Source organism: Passer domesticus, chromosome 2, assembly GCF_036417665.1.
Source record: "Passer domesticus isolate bPasDom1 chromosome 2, bPasDom1.hap1, whole genome shotgun sequence".
NCBI lineage: Eukaryota > Metazoa > Chordata > Aves > Passeriformes > Passeridae > Passer > Passer domesticus.
The window spans coordinates 78187594-78210372 of NC_087475.1; the positions used below are offsets into that span (position 1 = coordinate 78187594).

Consider the following 22779-nt stretch of genomic DNA (forward strand, 5'->3'; position numbering starts at 1 on the left):
TTTCCCAAGTCAAAGCAAAACAACATCACCACCACCAACAATATCTGTTTTCCAAATGTGCACTAAAATGAAATGTCAACACTTTGATGAACAACTTCTGTAGCAAAACAGCGTGTATGTGACCAAATGGCAACAGACCACTGTTTACACGAAAAATGAGCATATTGAAATAAAATTACTCTGAACTGCAACATTCCATGCTGTTAAAAAAAAGTCCCCATTAGAGCCAATATCAAGCCACATTATCTTTTAAAACCTTGAGCATACACAGATTCATCATATTGACAAATGAGGTAGATGAGAGTTGAGAAAGATCATCAGTATTTACTGTGCTGTGCATTCCTCTTCTAAAACTTCAGTTCCAAGGGGAACACTCACTCACAGAGACACAGTGGACAGGCTGAAAACCATGGAGGTTTCAATGACAAGGCACCTGTGTTCAGTCCACTGCTCTGGAGTATTTTCTTTCTCTGACTGGAGGGATATTTTATCTCCACTAAAATAAATTCTTTCCCCCAATTCAGCACCTTGGTAATATGGACCTTGACATGATTTACTTCAATTTTCCCATAAATATCCTCTGAATATTAACTTCTATAAATGTATTTCAGGATGCAGGTCCTTGAGGATGCCTGTACAAGTTTGTTTATTTGTATTTGGAAAGTAGAAAAAAAATGTAGTATTTGTGAATTTTCCCATGCTGCTAGTAAACTAGACAAGCTTAATGATGCAGTAAAAAACATATTAATCAAAATTTCAAGTAACATTTTTATATACTGGGAGCAGAAGTTAGAAATAAGACAAACAGAATCCCAGTTGAGACTGAATGCTTGAAAACTGACTGTTTTCTGTTCACCCGTACTGAGGACAGTAATGTCTCAGAAATCACAGGTCACAATCACAACTCAAAATCTTTTGAATTTTACTTGCAATTCTGAAAAAAAAATCCAACATTGCCTTTTCCTAGGCACTCATGCATGCATGCATTTAAAATAACAGCTTGGGATGCACAGGCATTGGGTTTGGCAGTCTTGGGTAATTAAAGATCCCTTTTCCTTCTCCCAGGTGCACGTCATCTAGTACAGGCTCGACAAACTCCCCCAAAAATTGTAAACCACTATTCCAAAAGATGTATGCCTTATCTCCCATGAAAAGCTGTCACCATTTTTTTCTTAGTCAGCCATGAACGTTAAATATCATGCAATAAATCTGCTTATTCTGAAAGCTCATGGGTTTTATTACCTTGGCAACAAAGTGATCTGTTCTAACTGCTTTTTGCTGCCAGTTTTAGAGTTTTCTGTGTCACAGAAAAAGCCATGAAGAGAGGATGAACAGTTAACTGACTCCTTCCTTTATGCCTGCGTCATCAGCTTCTACAGATGGAAGAATAGATACAGTGTGAAAATGAGGTCTTTGTTGCTCAGAACCAGTTGTAGTTAATAGATGAACTGGATTAAAAATAGGGTTTTTTTCAGTTTTATGACAATCACCAGCAAAATCCTAGACAGGAGTGGAATTTTCTTGTTAAGATATCAAAAGAACATTTTTAATTCGGAAAAGAAAAACAATGTAAAAGCAACAAAATATTTGAACAAAATAAAATGTTTATGTTTTCACATCTATCCCTGGACTTTCATTAACAAATAAGCACCCAAATGTGGTCATCAAAGATTACTACAAATGAATAAATAAAAAATAGAATCACTTCATTTGGAAGATCCTTTAAGTCTCCCTTTTTCTTAAATAACTGTGATAATTTGTTGATTTTTTAACAATGAGAAAAAAATGTAGTGACAGTGATTCAGACAGCTAATGCTTCAGTGCTGTTGTATTGGTGTCACCGAGAGATGAATATCTCCCACCCTGCACAAGGATGAAATGGAGCCAGTTTCCCACAGAGGCTATAGCCAAACCCTATCAAAACCTCCTGCCACTTCAGAGCACACTTCCAGGAATCTTCTCCTACTCAAATGGAAAGGGACCTGCAGCACTGTCTTTAAAATGTTGAAGGCAGCATGCCCTACTGAAAAATACAAACAAAGCTTGATCTTTCTCCAGAAAGTAGCCATACACAAATGGCACACCAGGGAGTCATTGTGCACTGAGTTTTGTACCAAACACTACAGATAAGCAAATATTTTTGTGGTTTTTCTGTCAATCCTGCAAATAGAGTGTGAACTTTGAAAAGCAGTTAAGACTCTAAGTATGATCATGATTGACAAAAAGAGTTGGAGGGAAAAGTCTTGTGAGTTACAGCTCAGAAGCCTCATCATGGGCTGCAGTAATAAAACTAATCTATCAAAGTGGGCAGTAAGAACGTTGCAGATATTTTTTTGAGTTTACATGAGCCAGAGAATAATATTATTCACTAGCCTCACATGGCACTGGTTGCATCTTTATCTAGTCTCCTGAATAAAACAAATGCAGACCTGTTTTTCTGAATATTTTATGCCATTGAAAGGTAACTACATCTGCCTGGATCAACTAGATTGTTTAAAATTTTTCTGATGTGTTTATCAGATATTCAATGTTTTTGTGATTTTTATAATAGGAAAGATAAAACCTGATAGAAAAAAAAAGATATTGGGGCTTACAAGACATAATCTACTAAAATAAGACATTTTTAAGATTAAGGAACATGGTTTTGAATGTCTCTGATAGAAGTACAAAATGGCTATAATCCAAAAGTACTGTTCCATGCTATGAAGTAAAGATTAAGTGTAATTAGCCTTCCTTTTTTCAAGGTATTTGTTCAGGACTGCACCTAAGATTGCTTTACTGAAATGCAGTCAAGGTTAGTTGAGTGTAGGCTTAGTTTAAGATTGCGTATGAAGTTTCTCAGAACACGTGTACATGTTTCCCTGGGTCAAAGCTGCAAAGACTACTGGTTTCAGCACACATAAGCTCTGACTGCTTTCCTGTCAGGGTCTGGGTCTCCTCTTCCCAAGAACAAAAATACTTAGAAGAAAAGGCCAATTAATTTGACTAAGAGAGATTTTTTTTTTCTTGACCTGAATATATAGAGGAGTAAATCACTACCTGAGATTTAAACGTACATGAGACACTTGTCTCCTGTAAGACCTCCAATGGAGATCTAACTAATCAGTTAGTCATTGAGCTGCATTAAACACCTCTCTAGCCTCTCACCCTCCTCTCTGAATTTTTACCATTCCCTTTTTGACAGGTCCTACCTTTTCATACCCTCATTTTTAACATACATTTTAACACATTTTTTCTTGTAGTCCTTGCTCAGAAACAGTTACAGGAGCTTACCATTTCTCACAGCTCAGCTTTCTTGCTTGAATTGTCAGGGTAACCAGGCACTTTTCAAGAAATGATTGGTCACTCAGATCAAACTTTAAATATTTAAAGTGACACCACACCATTGATAAAGTGAAACCTAAAGTGTTTGTTTTCTCTCTGCTAATTATTTTAGTTCAAGCAAGCAGGCTTAACTGTCTACATTATTAATTAAACCTGTAAAAATGAGCTAAGGGCAGGAAATGTTCTTGCTGTTAGCAGCGCTAAGATTAAGCAGCAACACACATTAGCTGTAACATGAAAACCTTTTTTCTCCAAACTGCACCAATACGAAGCTAAAAAAATCATATCAGTTGATATTTCTAAATGGTTTGGAGAGGAGATTAGTAATTGGGAAATCTCAGATGTTAACCATTTTTATGAAGTAAAAGTAATGTTACTAATTTACTGGTGTTTGTGGCTATCTTTGGCCTGAAGTAGCAAAGATTCACGTTCTCTAAAGTAGCATGTTTAAACACTAAAGAGCTTGAAGGTTTTCTTAAAGGAAAATGGAAGGTTTCCCCAAAGGTCATACAATAGCAATATATATTCCACATACAACTTATACCAGTGATCTATTTCTTTACAGCTATATTTTTGCTATAGGAACATCATCATTGGTTTTTGTGATCAGGAACACTGTAATATGATGGAAGCCACAAAAAAAACTTCACATTCAAGCTGAAAAGAATTGTGTGAAAATACAATATGTTTTTATATAAATTTTATAGTTTCATTGCAATACTTGAAGTAATGCAAGATCCCTCAGCTGGTAGTTACCATGATGACCTAAAACTCCATTCCATTCTGTCAAAAGTTTCACATGGCAGTTGAGAGTTGATTTGCAGTTTAGGGCTAGAAACACACAAAATTCTCATTTTTGTTAGACACAGGGGTACAGATCCAAAGGGAATGGAAAAATCTAGTTAAAGCTTGTAAAGAGGTGGGATAGATATAAGCACACAGGTCTGTGAACTAAACTTTTGAGTGTTGCAGAATATAAAGCCTACTACTCTGCTGTGAGTCTCCACAGGACTCTGGAGCCTAATTATAGAGCTGTATGAAAAAGTTCTGCTTGTCAGCAGAACCAGCAGGAGGGGAAAAATAATATTTTTGCACATTCACAGAAGAATAAAATATTTAGGCAGAAAATCATCATTGCTGCAGATGGACACTTACAGAACAAAAATGGGTAATTTTTGTGCAGCTCTGCTTGTCACTATCATAGCCAGAATACATTTGGTAACAGATTTAAAATCCAACCTAGAATTCCTCAGTCACTGCCAATGGCAAAATATGCTTCAGAGAGTAGTACTGGTTGAGGGTTCAGGAAAATTCAGGGTGGGGAAGTGGTCCTAAAATGAGCAGTCTGAATTCCACCAAATTTAGCATTCCTGTACTTGCTTATGCCAGCAGAGAATTTGTCTCTTGATGGTTTTGAGTCCTTCTGAGTAAAGACTAGCCACAAAAACCTGATGACAATTACAAGGCAAAACGTGAGAATCTGACCCTATTGAGGCAATGAGGAGAGAGATCTAGAAGAGGCATTAAAGAGATGCACGAATTGTTAATGAAAACAGCATTCAGAAGCTGCTAGTGGCCAATAGAGTTTAGCTGCTTGCTTTTATTATATTCAAAAAGACACTCTTTAAATAACGCTTTGAGTGAGAAGAAATATACTTATTAAAAAGCTACTCGATGCCCCAAACATTTCATATGTGTAACTAAAGTATTTTTAGGAGAAATACAACTTGACAGGCTGATAGACACAATACCTCATTCTCAATGGTGCTCAGGTGAGAGCTTCTACCCAGTATAAAAAAAACTCCATAACTTAGAACAACATTTTGTGTGTGTGCTGTGTGACCCTCCACAACACTGATAGAGGGATTATCCATTTGCAGGTGTAGGTCTGTGACACAAAAGGTGAATAATTTATGTGGACTTCCCCCTTCCCCTCACTTAGCACCAGGCAGAGAAAAGGGGATCCATCACTGCGTGGTTCTCACATTTTCTGCACTCCCCAGCCTGTGTTTGCAGCCACTCAGTGAAAAGCCTTGCTCTTCAGCTCAAGCTGTAGTGACTTGTACTTTCAGCTTTGGATAAGTGGTTTTCTCTTATGCTTGTTAAATGCAGTGTGAATTTAACGTGAAAGTGTTTTTTTCTTATTCCTTTTTCTTTCTTTTCTCTTGACATCATCTAATTTGCCAGTTCTTGGAGTGCTAGAGAGTCTCTTTAATGTATCTCAAGGCACAAGGACCCTGACTTTGCTGCAATAACAGAACACATTTATTTGCTGCCTTTATAAGCGGCAGTGGGAACTGATGAAGGATTGTGTTCTTAGTACTTCCCTCATCTCTTGCCTTGTCTGACATTAGTAATAAAATACAAATTATAGAAAAGGCAAAACAAGCATACAAATTAAAAAGCTAATTTCATGCCAGCCAACATGTGGGAAAACCTCAGGTGATGAGGAAATCAAAGGAAAATGGCAATAAAACAGACTACACTAAGTAATAAATATAACTCAAGATAAAAATCCAATAATATCTTTATACACAGTAATTAATAAAGGAAAATTAGTAGAAAGTAATAAAAATCTCCTGCAACAGGGCCTTCTGTTCATAATCTGAAGTGTCTGTCTTCTTAAAAGATGAAAATAATTACTGTATCTCTTAGTTGCCTTAAAATCTGGCCTATATTATGAAGTAAAACAACTCTATGTTTAGTGTGCTTGATGCTGGAAGCTGATTTTGTTCCATTTAATTTTTATTTTCAAGTTGACAGATGAAGTTTTTCTCAGCCAATTCAATGGAAATCTCAATAGAAGGTAAACCTTTGTATTTGCTTTGCTGCTACATCATTATAATTCTATAATAAACGGAGAAATAATAACTAAAAGTCCAAAATCACTGCCTTGCTTATAGCTATTTACAGTCTAGTTTTTTCCACTGCAAAATATTCCAGATCTTATTATACCACCTACAGGTAGTTTTTAGATAAACTCTTGGGATCCCCTGAGCTTCTCAGTTACTTTACTGTAGGTTTCAAGGAGCAAACATGTCCATTACAGACTTTAGAAAAGTTTCTCATAACCCACACTGCTTTGACTTCAAACCAATCATCAGAAAAAAAAGCCTGCTATTTTTTAAAAATCTTAAATAATACATTAAACTAGCATGCCATTTTTGCTATAGACATTATCTTCAATAAACATTGCAAGTGTTCAACTGACTGCATTTTCTCATATGCCAGCTTTTATTTGATGCAGAATGTGACATATGAAACTACTAATCATTTTGTGTTGAAGCAAAATAACAAAAAACTATGATAAATTTTTCTTTCTCTCACACATTATTCCCATTCACAAATCCTATAATCCCATATAATCATGCACGTATTGTTTATAATTTCAACCTATTTTTGTAAGCTTTGAAAGAAATCCTTGGCAAATTCCTTTACATTCCTTTACAATTAAAGCTGTCCTGCTTCAAAGGAACTATTTTGCAAAGACTGACAAAGAAGGAATCTTGATAGTAATTTATGGATACTTAATGAAAACTTACAGAGATAACAGACATTAAGTAACGACCTTTCAAGTGTAGGCTCTTTAGTTAATGCTTCCCAATTTTCTCAACCTGTATTTATTTTTTAGGGAAGAACTTTAGGTTTTGCCTGATTTGAATCAATCAATGTTTCTAATTTGTAGAAAATATGCCAGAATTTAATCCAAATTCAATTGAATTGCTCATCTTTGATGCTGCTTATTTTCTCCAGTTGTTGATTAATATGCCCCTTGTGCAAACGTCTTCCTCCTACCTGATGCCTTCAGTAATGTCTCAATTTGTTGCTGATGACATTCAAATTTCCTCCAGAGATGCCTTCCGAAGTCACAAACAGAGGATTATGCCCATCAGTGAATGACTCAAGCACAAAGTGATTGATAAGACAAATAAATACTTAGATCTTAGCAATCAGTCAGTTGTGATATGCAAGGGGGAAAACAAAACTGCAGACATTTCAGCTATATATCATGTTTTCTAAATTATCTTTATATTCCAATGGCCCTCTTAATAAATTATTTTCCCTGGTTATCTGATCTGGAATACGTTTTCAATTATGCCTCTTCACAAACACGTAACAGACAGTTTTCCTCAGTCTGACGCTGTTTCAATGTCCAAGAAATATCTTCCAAAGTCCAAACAGAGGAAACCCTACACAGCTGGTTTTGAGTCAAAAAGCTGTGCACACACACATCAGAGAGACTTTATGACATCAGAGATGTCATGGCTTTATTCCCAGATTCCCTGAGCTGAGTTTTATGTAAGCAGCAACAATACATGACACTGCATGTGTTAAAGAGGAATAAGAACATTTTGAGCATCTTGCACAGCATGAGACTGAGAAATCAGAACCTTGTATCACCTCAGACGTGCAAAAGTCAGAAGCCAAACAAAGAATAAGGTCGTAATACAAGAGTGAGTAAATTATTTATTTTATTTAGTTTTTTTTTAATGACAAAGTAAATAAAAAGTTATAATTAAGAGAACTTATTTTTTTAAAGAATGTCGTGTTAAAGTCCATATGCTTGTTTTTAATAAGTTTTGATCTGCATTAGGTTTTGGAAACCTGAAAAACAAGTTAAATTTAGAAAAGGGGTCTAAAAAGTACACATTTCAGAAGCAATTGTGGACTGCTGCTACAGTTTTGACAAATATTCAAGACATTTTGCAGCATTTATGTGCAATCATTACACATGTCATAGTGTTGCAGATAGTATCTTGGGCTTTTTTTCTCGGGTGGGAGGTGATCTTGAAGACATCTGTACATGATCATGGTAGCATGGTTGTGAAACACAGATGTCTTCCCTTAGCTATAAGCTCTTCAAAGGTCAGACATAACAGCAAAAAAAAGGGAAGTCTTTGAGTTAAGCCATACGTTCTTTGATTCAGGGACCATTTTTTGTTTACAGCCCTCAGTGCAACACAATCTTGATTCATGATTATCATACCTACTTGTCATGATGATGATAAGGTTTATAATGGAATAAAGGACCTTGCTAATAAAAAATCATCTAGGGAAATCAGAGTTCTAATCTAAATAATATTTAGTATAGACTCATGATGTGAATTAAATGGTTGAGGCAACTGCACTTTAAAGTGGCATCCACATTTTTTTTTAAATATATGTGAAAAGATGTACCAACAATCTAAAGTAAAAAAGAAAAATCTAAAATTTATATATACAATTGTTGAACTATACATCAAAGTAATCTCTGCACTATGTACAGAAATATACCTGGGGGAGGGGACTTCAGTTTTTAAAGTGCCATTATACATATAAAGTTCAATATCACTTAATTTGGTCCAGAAAGAGAGCTGTAGTACAATATTCTAGTCAATGAATGCATATAGGAAAAAAAATTAGTAAGCACAAAATTAATGGAATTTTAAATCATCTCTATGTCCAGAACTTCAAATGCATTCTTTTTTCTAGGCATACTAAAATTCCTATACAGGAATAAAGTTCCCAAAATTGTCAGTATTTTCTGTTTCCTCCATTCTGTATATCTTGCCCCTCATCTAAGCCATCACAAGAATAAATGTAAAGATAAATAATAATAATGTTTACATCGTAGTAATATGAGCTTCATGAAGTTGAATGACTTCATCAGACCAACAGTGCTAAATGTCACCCAAGTATTCCAGCCTGTCCAGAGTAATTTCTTGAAGTGTCTATAATATTTAACTTTTGGAAAATGTTGTCTGTAAGAACCACCTCAAAAGAAGAGGTGAAGCATATACTGTTACTTTGTTGACTCTTTTTAGTGTGGTTTTGTTCATTACACTTTAAGTCTATGCAGAAACATGTGAATAACCAAGAGCAAATGGCATATGAAAGTCTGTGGAGTAAGCTAAAGGGGACAATGGGTCATCTTTCAGAATAAATGATATATGTGTTCTTGAACAGTTAATAATTAATCACTTTTCCCAAAAGTAAATTTCTGTTAATGTCCTTGCCATTTACCATTTAGTTTTGAGGGTACATTTGTGGGGAGAATATTGCAGCAGATATATCTTCTGAATAAGTCTCTTCATTGCTGAGCAAGAATCACATATTTTCAAGTTTAGTGCCTGAATATCTTCGCAAAATATTACTATAAGGATGTTATGCCTTTAGATCAGCTACTTCTGTTACTATGACCAAACAATTTTCTTCATTTACCTGCCCATCTGTGCAGCCACTACTCCTGGTTAACTGCGTAGCAGGGTGGTTACTACCTATAGCAGGAATGTCACAGCCACAGGGCAATGTCTATCATGTACTCAATGAAGACTATAAACCCAACAAAAATAAAATAGGATTTGTGAATTCTTACAAAGTGATGCTATTAGATAAGGGAAGACATCCAAAAGACTGGTCTGATACTACGCCTGCATCAATTACAAGGCAGTATATTTAGCCTTGATCAAAATTATTCAAAGGGTAGGAGTCCCAATAAATATATAGTAACTCTTTAACTATTAAAAACGGAACAATTTTCACTCACAAGAAGGCTGAAGCCAAAGTCTCTGTATGTTGAGTGGAAAGTTGTCATTCTGTACCCCTCTCAGGAACTGCAGTAAACTACCTGAAAAGTTTGTCTGCTTTTAGTTTCATCAGATGAAGGTTCTCCAAAGACAGCATCATGTTTTAACTCCATTTACAAGAAAACCTTTAAGAGCATGCTGAAAAAGGAAATTCCCAAAAGAGCTTTCTGATGGATGGAAAGAGTTTGATGTATTTTCTATTTCTAGGTATGGGAATGGAGAAGAGTTATCAATTTTTTCCAAGACTGACGTGTAAGTTGGTCCTGAAGGAGATGTAAAGAGGTGAGCTTTGGTGGTGTAAGTAGGACAAGACAGGATGCATCATTCTGACATAACCTCATGGCTCTGTAATATTGGAAGGTGGTCTGAGAGGATGACTACATAGAATAAGTATGAGCATGTTGTGATCAAGAACATCACATGTAGCACGGATGGAAATTCTAATTTTTTATTATATTCACAACGTACAGAATCTAACATAATATTTCCCTTATTACGTATCCACTTACAACACCTTAGAATTGATTTGTTGCCTTTATGAAATACAGCGAGAAATCATCCTGAACTTCCTTTTAGAAATCAGCACATGAGCAAAGATCAAATTTTCTTATGGTTCACACATTTAGGGATATTTTCATAAAACAGCCAAGAAATTCATTCTAAAAACAAACAGATTATATTTCCTTCCACTAACTAGAAAATGTTACTGTTGCTGCCATTCCAGCTTGCAGAGACACAGAATCATTGCCCTTCAATATATGTGTGTGTGTATAAACACATCTATACAGACATACACACACATTATGAAGCTTTGAAATCTTTAAGCAAAATAAGAGCATATTTATTTTATAAAGTTTTAACAATTTCATAATTTGCAAACCAATCCCCTAATAGAGTGTTATTGGTCAAAATCACTCAGGAGATAAGAATCTGTAGGGGCTCCATCACCTCCAAAAAAAGTACCTTTCCCTTGTAAAGCGTTAACAAGTTGGTAATCCAGGGTGTAACCGACCCTGAAAAAAGAATGAGAAGAGCCATGCACAGGAGGAAGAAAATATACTGTGAAGCATCTACCAGTATAGTATTAGCAAACAAATGTCTATTTCACATTGATTCTCAGGGAATTAAGAATGCAGTATAAACAGTGGTGGATTTTATTTAGCATTTTAGAGTACAAGAAATTGTTCAAATGATTGAGGTTGTTCTGAAAATGAGAGAAAGTGCAATGCAGAAGCTTTAGCAGAAGCCTAAGGAGGGAGCAGACCAACAGTGGAAAATTTTGCAGTGCATTTGTAGGAACTAAAATCTGTGTTGCAGGCTACAAGGAGAAAGACAAAATCAGTCAGAAGAACTGTTGTTTTTCTCAATGCCACTGAACCAATCACCTCAGATGGCTCAATACCTTGGTATGTATATTCATTGTATGTATAACATACAGTTTTCTATGAAGGCTTTTTTAAAGACTTGCATTAATTATTTAAAATAAATATTTCTATCATTAATCTAATCAGAAAACTTCCAGTATGTTGAATCAGTTCAGTGGAACAGATTTTTCTACATTTCTACGAAATCAGATTAAGCCTTTTTAAACATACCAGATTTGCAACAAGCAGGAAAGAAACCTAGATCTCAGACTGTCACTTAAAGCATCATACTTTTAACCTCCTCTTTTCATACAGAGCTCTTTACCTTTACTGACACCCTCTGGTCTCTATGCCTAAGTCAGGTTTGAATTCATTCCAGCACTCCTTCAAAAATTTACTCTCCAAATCAATATTTTGTGGAGCACAGAACTGGACATTTTCTGAAACTCCCATAAATCATATCACTGATTCCCCAATAGTTCACCATGTCAGCAACTTATTCAGGGGACTCAAGCAAATTTGCCAGTCACGACCTTCCTGTATTGAATCTGTGCTAGCAGTTCTTCAAGATATGCCTTTCTTAAAGTTGCCCTTTATTATTTTCTAGCAGCAGAGCTCTTAATCACACCTTTATCTTAGCTGCTATGATATTTTTCCTCAAGACCTGTTTCCAAAGCTGCTTTCTTTCAAATTCTCAAATAGAATTCAGTCGGTGAGATGTTTTTATTTTCTGTTTTCATTCTTAGTACAACTGTCCTCGTTATAAAATGAAATTAAGATCCCTTCCACTGACATTTTTACCTGGAATTCAAAATATGACCTTCAGCTTCATATTGACCAAAAAAACCTAAAACCTACACTTTTTATCTCCCAACTATCCCTAGCTATCTTCACACTTTCATGTCATGCTTTGCGAGTTCTGACTTATTTTGCAGGGGCACTTGCTTTATAAGTGTATGAAACAGAATTGCTGCGTGTTCTATAGTCCACTTATAAAACTACTTAGCTGTTATCACCTTCAAGAGTGCTTAACACTTCACCCTCCTTCATATATTTGTTGTCTTCTCAAACTTTGTCTTCTTAACCACATCTTTAGCTATTCCCATAGTATATCAACAGTATATCTCTACTGAAGGCCACGGCACATAAAACATTCCTCAGTTACAATAGTTCACATCTCAGTTTTCTGTCTTACTTTCAGCATGCCTCAAATTAGTAAACAAGAGTTTGTGTTTTCCCTCACAACAAGACAGACAAGGGGTTTCAGGGAGAAGGTTAGGGTTTGGGGATTTTTGGGGTTTTTTTTTTGGTTTTACTTGAAACTTCACAGTTAAGTGTTATAGTAACTGAAGTCAATTTATTAAATATATTTTTAGAAATTCTACTAGAGCATTTGATAGCTTTTTTAAGTAATGGTCCAGTTACTGCTAATTCTTTCAATAACTCCTGTAACAATATTAATCAGAATGAACCGATCTTGTGTTACTGTCATAAAGTACTTCTGAAGGAGTGGTACTATAACTCAGCAAGAATTAAAGGCACTTTTATAAATTGGAAAATATCATTCAAATTTTAATTATCAGGAATCCCTGCATAGCTTTTGGCTAATAGCGAGTGTGTAATTTATTTATAGTTTCAAAGTTCAGGGTCTCATCAACAGCTCACTGAAGTCCAGGGGAATGCTGGAACTCCTCAGAAAAAACAACCTGGCAACAGTTCCTTCATTTAAAAAAACCAAAACCAACTAAAATGTCATTCCAAGAAAGCATTACTTTTTAAACAAAAAATTTAAAAAAACTTTGAAAAAACTTTAAATTGCATTTCTGAAATATTGCAACACATAGAAAAATTAAGTCCTAAGTGCTCACATTACACTATCTTGTCTAACTTCTGTTACATTAAGTTTCTGAGCTTAACACATTGCAACTAAACATAAAGTACATATACAGTAATGTTTTTTTTCTAGTTTAAAAATCTTATAAAGACAGTTTCATGCTCTATGTCATAACAACTCTCAGTTCATCTTCTAGCCAGTTCACAGACATTCCACATAGTCTTAATAACTGTCCTCACATCAGAGTAAAAGAATCAGTGCATCTTTATGTAATTCCATCTCCTCAGCCTGTCAGCAAAGGAGAAGAGTCCTGGCAATACACTTTTCTAATTCCAGAGATAACTGTTTATCCCAAAGCCAAGTATCATTCAAAACTCCAAAACAACACAACTTTCAATGCATCACTATAAACTCGGTACGCTGGGTTATTTCCTGAGTCAACCTCAAGCATTAGCATGGTAGCTCTCCCAAATATAAAAAATTAGCACATTTGAATAGGCATTCCTTCTCTGGAGTATGTATTTGCACTAAAAGCCTCACATCTCTCTTCACAACTCATTCACTGCAGTAGTTTGCTCCCCAGTTAAATGACAGGAAGCATATAGCACATCACAGTAATTTCTACTTCAACTTTTCTGCTCAATTATGACAATTTCAACATAAGATTCAAAACAAAAAGGCAAAACACATAAACCTGCAGCCCAAAAATGGGTTCTCTCACCATTGCCGGCTTCACAGTAGACTGCTCACAGAGATGCTGCGATAGATATTACAACAAATAATCTGCACACGCTCCAAAGTCTAACCAGGGAAATCAGTGCCTGGCTGAGGAAACGGCAAAGACACTTACCGCTGCTGTGGCACCGTCTCTCTCGCCCTGACTCTCAGTCTCTCTCTGCCATCCTCCTGACAGCCTCAAATATAGCAGTCCCTTATGGTGCTGAGCCTGGGGGAGCAGAGGATTGCAGAGTTGGGGTTTTTCCCTTTTTTTTTTTTTTCTCTCTCTCTTTTTTTTTTTTTAAACCATCCAGAGGTAGTTCTCCAGACCCGACCGCCTCTCCTCCTCGGCTGGCTCAGTGATGGAAAGCCCCAGGTGAAGGCATCCGCGCCGGCAGCTCCCGCGAGCCCCTCCCGGCCCCGCCGTGCCCCCTCCCGGCGGGGGGACCGAGGCGCCTCCCCCGGCTGCTCCCGGGGGGGCGGCGGAGGCTCTGCCCGCCCCTGCCTGGACGCGTGCGGATGTATAGATGATGTGGATGTGTGTTTATGTGAGTGCCATCTCACACCGCCGCCCGCCGCTCGCCCCTACCCCTAAGCGCGCAAGGACCCCCCTCCTCCCGCTCTCCTCCTCCTCCTGCTCCTCTCCACCTTCCTCCCCGATCCTCCTCTTCCCTCCTCTGCCCCGGAGCGTGAAGGCAAGAGGGCAAGCTGGCGAGCGCTGTCCTTTGATCTCCGGCTCCTCTAATCCAAGACACCAGCCTCTTCCATCCACCACTTTCTGACCCCATCCTCTCCTGCCTCTTTCTCATCCCCTTCCCCATCCTCCTTCCAGGTGGATTGGTTTTTTAAGACTTCTTTTTTTCCTCTTTCTTTTTATTTATTTTTTAATGCGTTTTATTCCTCTCCAGCGGTTATGACCCTCCCTACCCCTGCTCTCTGCAGCCGGAGCCGGGAGCCGCGGTGCTGCCCGCTCCGCAGCGCAGCGCAGCGCACCCTCTCCTTCTTTACACCGCGGCTGCTCCGCCCGGAGGCACGCCCGGGGCGCCCAGCACGCCGCGGCTCCGGCAGCCGCTTCTCTCGCTGTTCCCTTCCCCATCGCCCACCCGCGCTCATCCCCGCCCCGCCCCGGCCCCGCGGCCCCCGCCCCGCGCAGCCCCGGGGCAAGGCTGCCGGCGCCGCGCCGCCACATCAGCCTCCTGACGGGTCCTCCTTGGCCGCTTCCCGCTTCACATCCATCCACACATCTACTGGGTTCCCACTCTCCCTAATGGCTGTCCTCAGGATCCAGGCTGATTCTAATTATTCTAATTCTTCCTTTTTTTTTTTTTTTTTTTTTTTTTTTTATTTTTTTATTTTTATTTTTATTTTTATTTTTTTGGGGGGTGTATGTGTGTTTTCCCCCTGTGGTAATGGCAACTTGTGCTATGAAATTTAATGCTTTTCTGGGCTTCTGTTGTTTTCTTTCATTGCTTTTTTTTTCCCCTTTGCCTTCCACATGTAGTTAGGACTCTTTTTTTAACTTACACGTTATCTGAGTAATTATTGTATAATTCCTATTCTCTGAGATTTTTCTCTGCTTCAGTGGCTCCATTTAAATGTTTTATGCTTTCTGAACCTCTGTGGTCTACAAATATACGTGTATGTTTGCATTTTTCTTTACTAACTTTTCTTTGTATTTTTTTTTTATTCCAGCTAATTTCCGGATAATTTTCAAAAACTGACCTTTTTGTGGTTTAGATTCAGGAGAACAAAGATTTTGGATTAATTCTGGAATTTGCTAGGGGTTCTTACAAAACTCTGGTCTTTATTGTCAACACTAATACGAGTTTTTTCTCTGTGTCTTTTGCTTGTCTCTTGTATTGAAGCCTCTAGCAAGATAAGATACTAGTGATGAGTGACACAGTTTTATACACTTTTGTGGTCCGGTATAATATATGGAAGTCTATCAGAGGATTTACAGCTCAACATCATGTTCAGTGAATTCTGTGCACTACTCCCAGTGAGGATGAGTTGAAAAAAACCCCTCACTTTCAATTCCTTTTTTTATTATTCTAAGATTGAAAATTTCTGTTTCTTTATCACTATCTCCCACTCTATTAACTATGGAAGAAAGAGAATGAATCCATCATTAGGAATGGACTTTGTCTGGATACACTATCCCATACAAAAGCAGAAGACAATTGTCTCCACAACTGTGGATGGGTCTCCAGACATATTTCTGTTGGGCAAGTAATGCTGCAACTTGACATATCAAACCTTCCCTTCATTGACTCAATTCACAGAAAATTATCATCTGGTCATTATTTCCAGTGTTACTAGGTTACAAGACAGCATTTAATCAGAAGCCAGGAATAGTGACTGCATTAATTCTGGTCTTATGAATAACTTATGAGGCTCCACTTCTCAATATTTTCAAAGTGAACCTTAAAGCCAGAAGCATTTTTGCTATTTTTTTTGGTGCATACTGTATCTATTTATGACAATAGTGAGGAAATACTTGTGAGAAGATAATTTTCATTGGTTACTTTTTTACAGGTAGAGACGGAATTAAAAGAAATGCAAAATTTTTTTTGAAGTCATAAAGACTTGACTTTATGGTCTTTATCATCCTTTATGAAGTTTATAGGGTTACTTTGAAAAACTACTTTACTTCACCCATGCCATACACATTGGGTTACACACTACTTTTTTTTTAACTCAAAGCTCTTGTCAAAGCACATCTTTCTTATGAATGGCAATTTTTAATATTTGCTTGCTTTTTTTTTTTTAACTTCCCATCAGTAATATTTCTACAAGGAGGTATTTGTATCTTTTCCTTTAATATAATCAGAAATTAAGTGGATTTGTATGAGTACCAGTTTTACCTTTCTTTGAAAGGAAAGTGGCACACAGCTTTTAAACAGGTTAAAGTTTCATTTGATTGTGTGTATCCTTTGCAAGGTCAGTTCCTGCTCTACTCCACCACTCTAAGATTGTAAGATGTTTTATGGTATGTATGTTCAGTGTTTTGTGCATGGACAGTGAGTTATGATCAGCATAAATAGTACTTTGTTACAGTACTATTATTGCAATACACTTTAAGTCAACCTAGCTGCATTTTGCATATCTGGTCTAGTTGTCTGACTATCTGTCAATTATCACCTTAATCTCTCTAATGCAGTGTCTGCAGTGGACAAGCAAACAGTGGATGCAGCACATCTGCAGTCTGAGTCATTTCTGAGCGCTTTTCTCATTTGTTTTGTGCTTCTTTTCACTCAGTCTCTCTTCTTTTTAAGCAGAATAATGTATCTTTTTTTTCTTTCCCACATGGAAAACTATCTGAGCAGTACCATTACTATTAGGATATTTCACTGTGCTTTCCTGACCAGTTACAAATGTAAGATAGGGAGTGAATTTTGAAGAAGATAATTAGCTGCACAAATTTCTCCCCCTCACCTGGGTCTGCAACAACAACAGAGGTGTATATCTAGAGATACTGAAGACTTCTCTTGCTCTTCCCCTTCCATTTCTGAGAAGCTCATTCAGGTACCTGTAGGACAGTATTTGAAAATAGTAGTTTTTGAAAGGTGTATGTTGGGCCTGTTTTAGTACGCAGCTGTACAATTTTAGTGGCAACCGCTATATTTTGTCCTCCCCTAGAACATCTGGATAGACTCCTCATGGCTTTATAATTAGAGTTATAAGAAAATTTTCTAGGGGGATAAGCAGAATTGTGTGTAAATTTGACACATAATTCTTCAGGCCTTCGGCAAACAGCAGAAGATTCAGAGCCTATCATGAAAGCTTTCAGTTATAGCAGATAATTAACAAACTGGAGATGTTAGCAATGGAAAGAAGTTGCTGCATAAAATTAAAAATAAAACCCTAAGCTCTGGGGGCTTGAGCCTCTTAAATTTTCAGAAGTGCAAACAGACGACATCTGGTCCAACATAAAGACTGGGAGAAAGTTAACCTATTCAGAAAAGTTTTGAAGCAGCAGAATGAAGCATGTTTTGTATCACAGCTTTATAGCATGCCACAATGGTCGTTTTGATTTTGTAAGAGAAACTTGTAAACTGAATGTATTGTTTCATTGAATGGTCTGAGAGGATGACAGAACTGCACTACAGTTGATCAAACACCTGAAGGATGATGAGGCCATTCTGTTACTTGGTGAACAACACCAGTGTTTCCACTGCTGCCTGGTTGAAGAGAAAATTTTCTGGGTCTTATATATTTTGATATATCCAGGTATGGGCAGTATGTTGCTACTGAAATAATGATCATCAAAGAGCTAAATAGAAATGCTGTGGTATTCACTTATTGACAGGAGGGGACAGGCTGAGTGATGTCTTGTTTCTTCAAAAGCCACAAACTCTGGGAGACATAGGGAAGTGACTGATGTGAGTGTCTTAACCCTATATCAAACTTGTTCATACACTAATGTTCCACTGAGTGTTACTGGTTTTTGTGAAAAACTGATTCAAAATGAAACCAGAGGAACAGGTTCTTAAAAATCAGTCTCCTGGCTAGTGACAGAAGCAGGGATGAACTGATCATCAGAGAGGATTCCTCTTTTCTGTGCATGCTTTGTGCAAGTGCAATACAGTTCTGTATTTCCAGAGTCAGAATACAGATGAGAAGGGATTTGCAAATTCTTATTGTCTCCTGGCTTCCCTAACCTTATGAGGGACATGCTTAGGTAAGCTGCTATGAAATACAAAGAACTGCTTTTGATGTTGTGATACAGCTACTAGTTAATATGCTGGGAAAAGCAAAACCATAGTTTTCCTCATTCCTTCCAGCTTGATCTTCAACATATGCACAGGAAGGATCCAGTATCCCCTGGAGACTGATTTTACCTTCTACAAAGATGGAGCAAAGTTCTACTGCACATGAGAACAGAATGCACAAAAGAGTAAAGAGTGGAGAAAGAACAGATCTGTCTACCACTGTAGCTATCCCATGGTAACATAAGCTGTTGTGATAGGGAACTAGTTGGGGGTGTGCTGATCCATAATCCTCAAAGTAGAGGAAAAAAGACAAGGGAAATGAAATGTTCTCTGAGAACCACAGAATTAAAAAAAAAAAAAACAAACCTATAATTATAACTTAATATTCCAGCAGCAATGAAAACTCAGTAGTTTTCAAAGATAAAACCCCCTATCTCTCTAACCCATATCTCCAAAGAGTCATGAGCACAAAGGATGAAAAAACTGCCCTCTACTGAATTACAGAATGGTCAGAGTCCATGACTGCTGAATGCAGAACAGGAGTAGAAACTAAATTTAGTTTCCTAACTTCTATTTCAATACCTAAATATAAATGGCCTGATTTTTTTTCAAAGATGTTGAACAGTTCCAGATTCCTCTGATTTATGTTGCTACTTAAAGAAAAAAAAAAATATTTTTTTTTTATTTAAGTATCTAACAATAGTACACAGATTTCTGCCCTTATAGACCAGAGGTTTGCAGCCTACTTTGTAAAATAATTAGATGCCATTGTGCCTTCCAAAGATGGATAGAGCTGCAAAAGAAAATATTTATTCTGTGTTTTCCTATTAATGAAGAAAACGAAGAGCACAATTCCCATAGCCCTAAGTGTGCAGTAATATTTGGATTTTTTTCTCTCCCTACCACTCTAAGTGTATAATGGAAATACACTAGAGGAGAGAATTAATGTTGGAAGCATCCTTGTCACTGCAAACCTTCTTTGGAGTATAGTGCAGTTGTGACTACACTAGTAGTGAATTAAGCTTTTCATTATTTTTAAATTAGCCTTCAGTCCTAGGTGATTTTTTGTTTCCGAATGTAATGGAAATCTAGAATTTGTGACGTAGGCAACTTATGTATCCAACAGTATATGGCATTATCTTCTGCTCCAGAAGATTTGTAACTCTGTGAAAGAAGTACTAGGAAGAATAAAAGTTCCTGCCATTTTCAGACCTCCAGTGCTTCCTGGACAGTCGAGCATTTCAGAGTGACACAAGGGAAAAGGGGAAATGTGGATTCTTACACAATGTACAAGACCATACAATAAATAATGTAATGCATAAGTAAAGCTGAATAACCCTATCCCCAAGAAACCTGAGTGACACTATTATCAAGTCTTTATTTGGTGAAGCATGTAAAACTGAATTTGTGAACTCATCTGAAAACAAAAAGACAAATGTACCAAACAAACCTTTTTACAAACAAAAACAGAAAAAGGGCAGGAGAGGAGTAAAACTTTATAAATCACATCCTTGAGTCTGAGAAAATCTCAGATTATACTGTTAGTGTCAGTGTCCCAGAAGGGCTGACAATTCTGCCTTGCTGTGTTCCTCATAGAAGAAAGGATTTGACCAGGAATGTCTGAAATTGAGTTTCTAGTAACTGCAATTAAAATAGCACAAATCAACATTCCCTAGTTTGCCTAGTTACCCTACTTGCAGCCCCCTTGACCTGCCTCCCCCTCCCCACACCCCCCCTCCCAAGAGGATTAGATTCATCATTTGACTTTGATTTTGATGTTTTATCTTTTATATGACAGTTTACTAGGAATAGTGTATCTGAGCACCCTATATGAAAATAATACCAAAAAAAGCTTGAATTGTTTCTTCAAGTTATTTTTTCAAGTACATCTGGAATACTCTGCTTGACTCCTTTATTAATATGCTGAGTACCTGATAAATCTAGATATGTAAAGATGGCATTAACTTAATAAAATAAATTGATTTCATCTAATAATAATATTGATGGTGACTTGGCAGGGGAAAGCACAAATGAAGATGACTTTGAAACCTTTAAATGTTTTCTGAAGAAAGTGCAATTATCCGATGATCTTTCATCTTAGGAACAAAAGACTAAATAAATTGAACTAAGGTTATAACATATAATTAATAACATACATATATACAGGTTTTAGTGTAACTCACAGAACATTAATTATAGCACTTATTTCACAGCTGTTCCATGAAAGCTCAAGTAAAATGTCTCTACAATTAAAACTGAATATATACTGACTTCATTAAATTAACAGCTGCACCAATAACCAATACCAAGGAACATAGCCTACTTTGTTAATGTCTTGATACCATCTGCAACATTCAAAACTATTGGGTTTTAAAGCAGATGATGTCTTACTAGTATTGTGATCACAGCTATCACAATATGCTTACACATGCTACTAAAGTGAATTGATCTGTTTCAAGGGAATTTCAAGGGCTATGAGCTGAGCTGCAAGACAATTTCCTAAATACAATTGTGGTGGCTCGTAAGTCAAAACCAGATACTTGGTGGCTTCTTCCAAATTCTTATGTCCTCAAACACGAATTTCTCTTGTGTCCAAACAAGCAAAATGCAACATTGGAGCAAAAAATGGGGGACTGAATTAATATAGGAAACTTTTATGCTATCACTTACTTTTCAATGTTTTGACATAAAAGTTCTGTCATTTTAACCCATATTTCAAAGTGTAACTTCCAGCTTAAAAGGAAAAAAGAAACCCACATGCACAAAAAAAAATAAAAAAACCAACAACAGAAACAAAAACAAAAAATCCAAACACCCCCCAAAAAAAACCTAGAAATCCCATCACATAGAGAATCATACAGATATTAACGAGAATGTGCTAGATCCTTAAGTCTGCTTCACAAACTGTCCTAACACAAGCAATAATAGGTGACAGCAGGATTAAAATCGTACCCCAGAAAGGTGTAATTCCATTTAACATGTACGGCAGTTGATTTCAGCATCTGGCTCTCCTCCAGGCCTTGGTTTGGTATGTGAACTTAATCCTTTCTAGTTGCTTCTTTGAATATTAACTAGCAGTAATTTTACTAGTATTACAATCTGTCTTCCACTGCAAATGTTTAAGTTATATCCTTACATATTTGAGACCTCTCTGTCTCTATCATTCTTTCAAATTTTCAGTACAAATTCTACTTTACCATTATTACCTCCCTGCCTTATTTCCTCATTTTGCTCTTTAATATTCTTTTTGTCTTTTGGTCAGAATTTATGACTTGTGTAGCTTTCACAGCTCTAACTTCTGTGTTCCTTATGTTACTCTTCCCAGAGTCCATTTCCTTGTTTATTAATTACACTCTCTTCCCCATCTTCAACCTTCTTGCACTCCCTCAGGTTCCTTGTCCCAGTCTGCTCCTCCCCTCAACAGTTGTCTCTTGCCATCTGTTTTTGTCCTTGACTCAGATGTCGTGATGCTTTTTTTTCCCGTATTTCCTGTGCTTCCATGTCACTTGAGCAGCAATGAAGAAATAACCTATAGCTCTAGGAAAACAAGCTATTAATTAGTTTACAGGTTCACATCCAGTGGACTGCATTAATTGGCATTGAAATTCAGGAAGAGTCTTCCTCGCTCTTTGTAACATTGTTCCGGACCATCCTCAGTTTTTTTCCAGGTGTGAAACTTGCTCAGACAAAGTCCTGAGTTGGAAGACAGAATCTGTGAGGAATGTGTCTGTCAAACCTTTAGAATTTTCCAAGCTGCTATGAAAGGATATTTTTCAGTGGTTTCTAGAGTGGAGAAAAAGCAGTTTTATCACTGGGATGCTATCAAAAACACCGCTGGCTTAAAACCAAATTCTGCTTAAAGGTCAAGATTTTCCTTTAAAATGTTCATAAAGTAACTGCTGAATTTGTTATAGTTTAACATCAATGAAAGAGCATTTTTCTCTTAGCTTGGTATAGAAATGCCTGAACAATTTTTTACAAAAATGTTTGTTAAAATTAAATAAATATTCTACCTGATATACACCCAGTGGAGAAAATTTCAATCCACATGTACAATTTTGGCAAAGTTAAAAAGAGCTTCACTTGGAAACATCCAATAAGAAATATCAAGGAAGAATAACTCCAAAGACACTATGAACTCCATCTATAATACAATCTTTTTGTATTATCAGCTATGTTATTACCAATGAAAGGGAATATTAAGCATCTGTCTGTTTTCCTTTCAAAGTGTTAACATAAAGGATGTAATATAAGGGATTTAA

General features: G+C 36.9%; 1 protein-coding gene and 1 long non-coding RNA gene across 5 annotated transcripts in view; one reads left to right on the forward strand and one right to left on the reverse strand.

The window, feature by feature from the left end:
* Positions 1-14862, reverse strand: part of CNTN5 (contactin 5) — a 603752-nt gene extending 588890 nt beyond the window's left edge. The window contains exons 1-2 of one of the 4 annotated variants that reach the window (XM_064409453.1): positions 14733-14862; positions 13939-14034 (exon numbers count right to left, since the gene is read on the reverse strand). The gene's annotated coding sequence lies outside the window, so the exon portion shown is untranslated. Of the gene's footprint in view, positions 1-13809; positions 13846-13938; positions 14374-14453; positions 14656-14732 lie in introns of those variants that run through there. The other 3 variants (XM_064409454.1, XM_064409456.1, XM_064409455.1) reach the window with 3 other exon arrangements.
* On the forward strand, positions 7651-20829 carry LOC135294331 (uncharacterized). The gene is made up of 4 exons (XR_010356447.1): positions 7651-7778; positions 10098-10172; positions 11208-11296; positions 18590-20829. It is a non-coding gene; the product is annotated as an uncharacterized LOC135294331 (long non-coding RNA).
* Positions 20830-22779: the final 1950 nt, after the last annotated feature.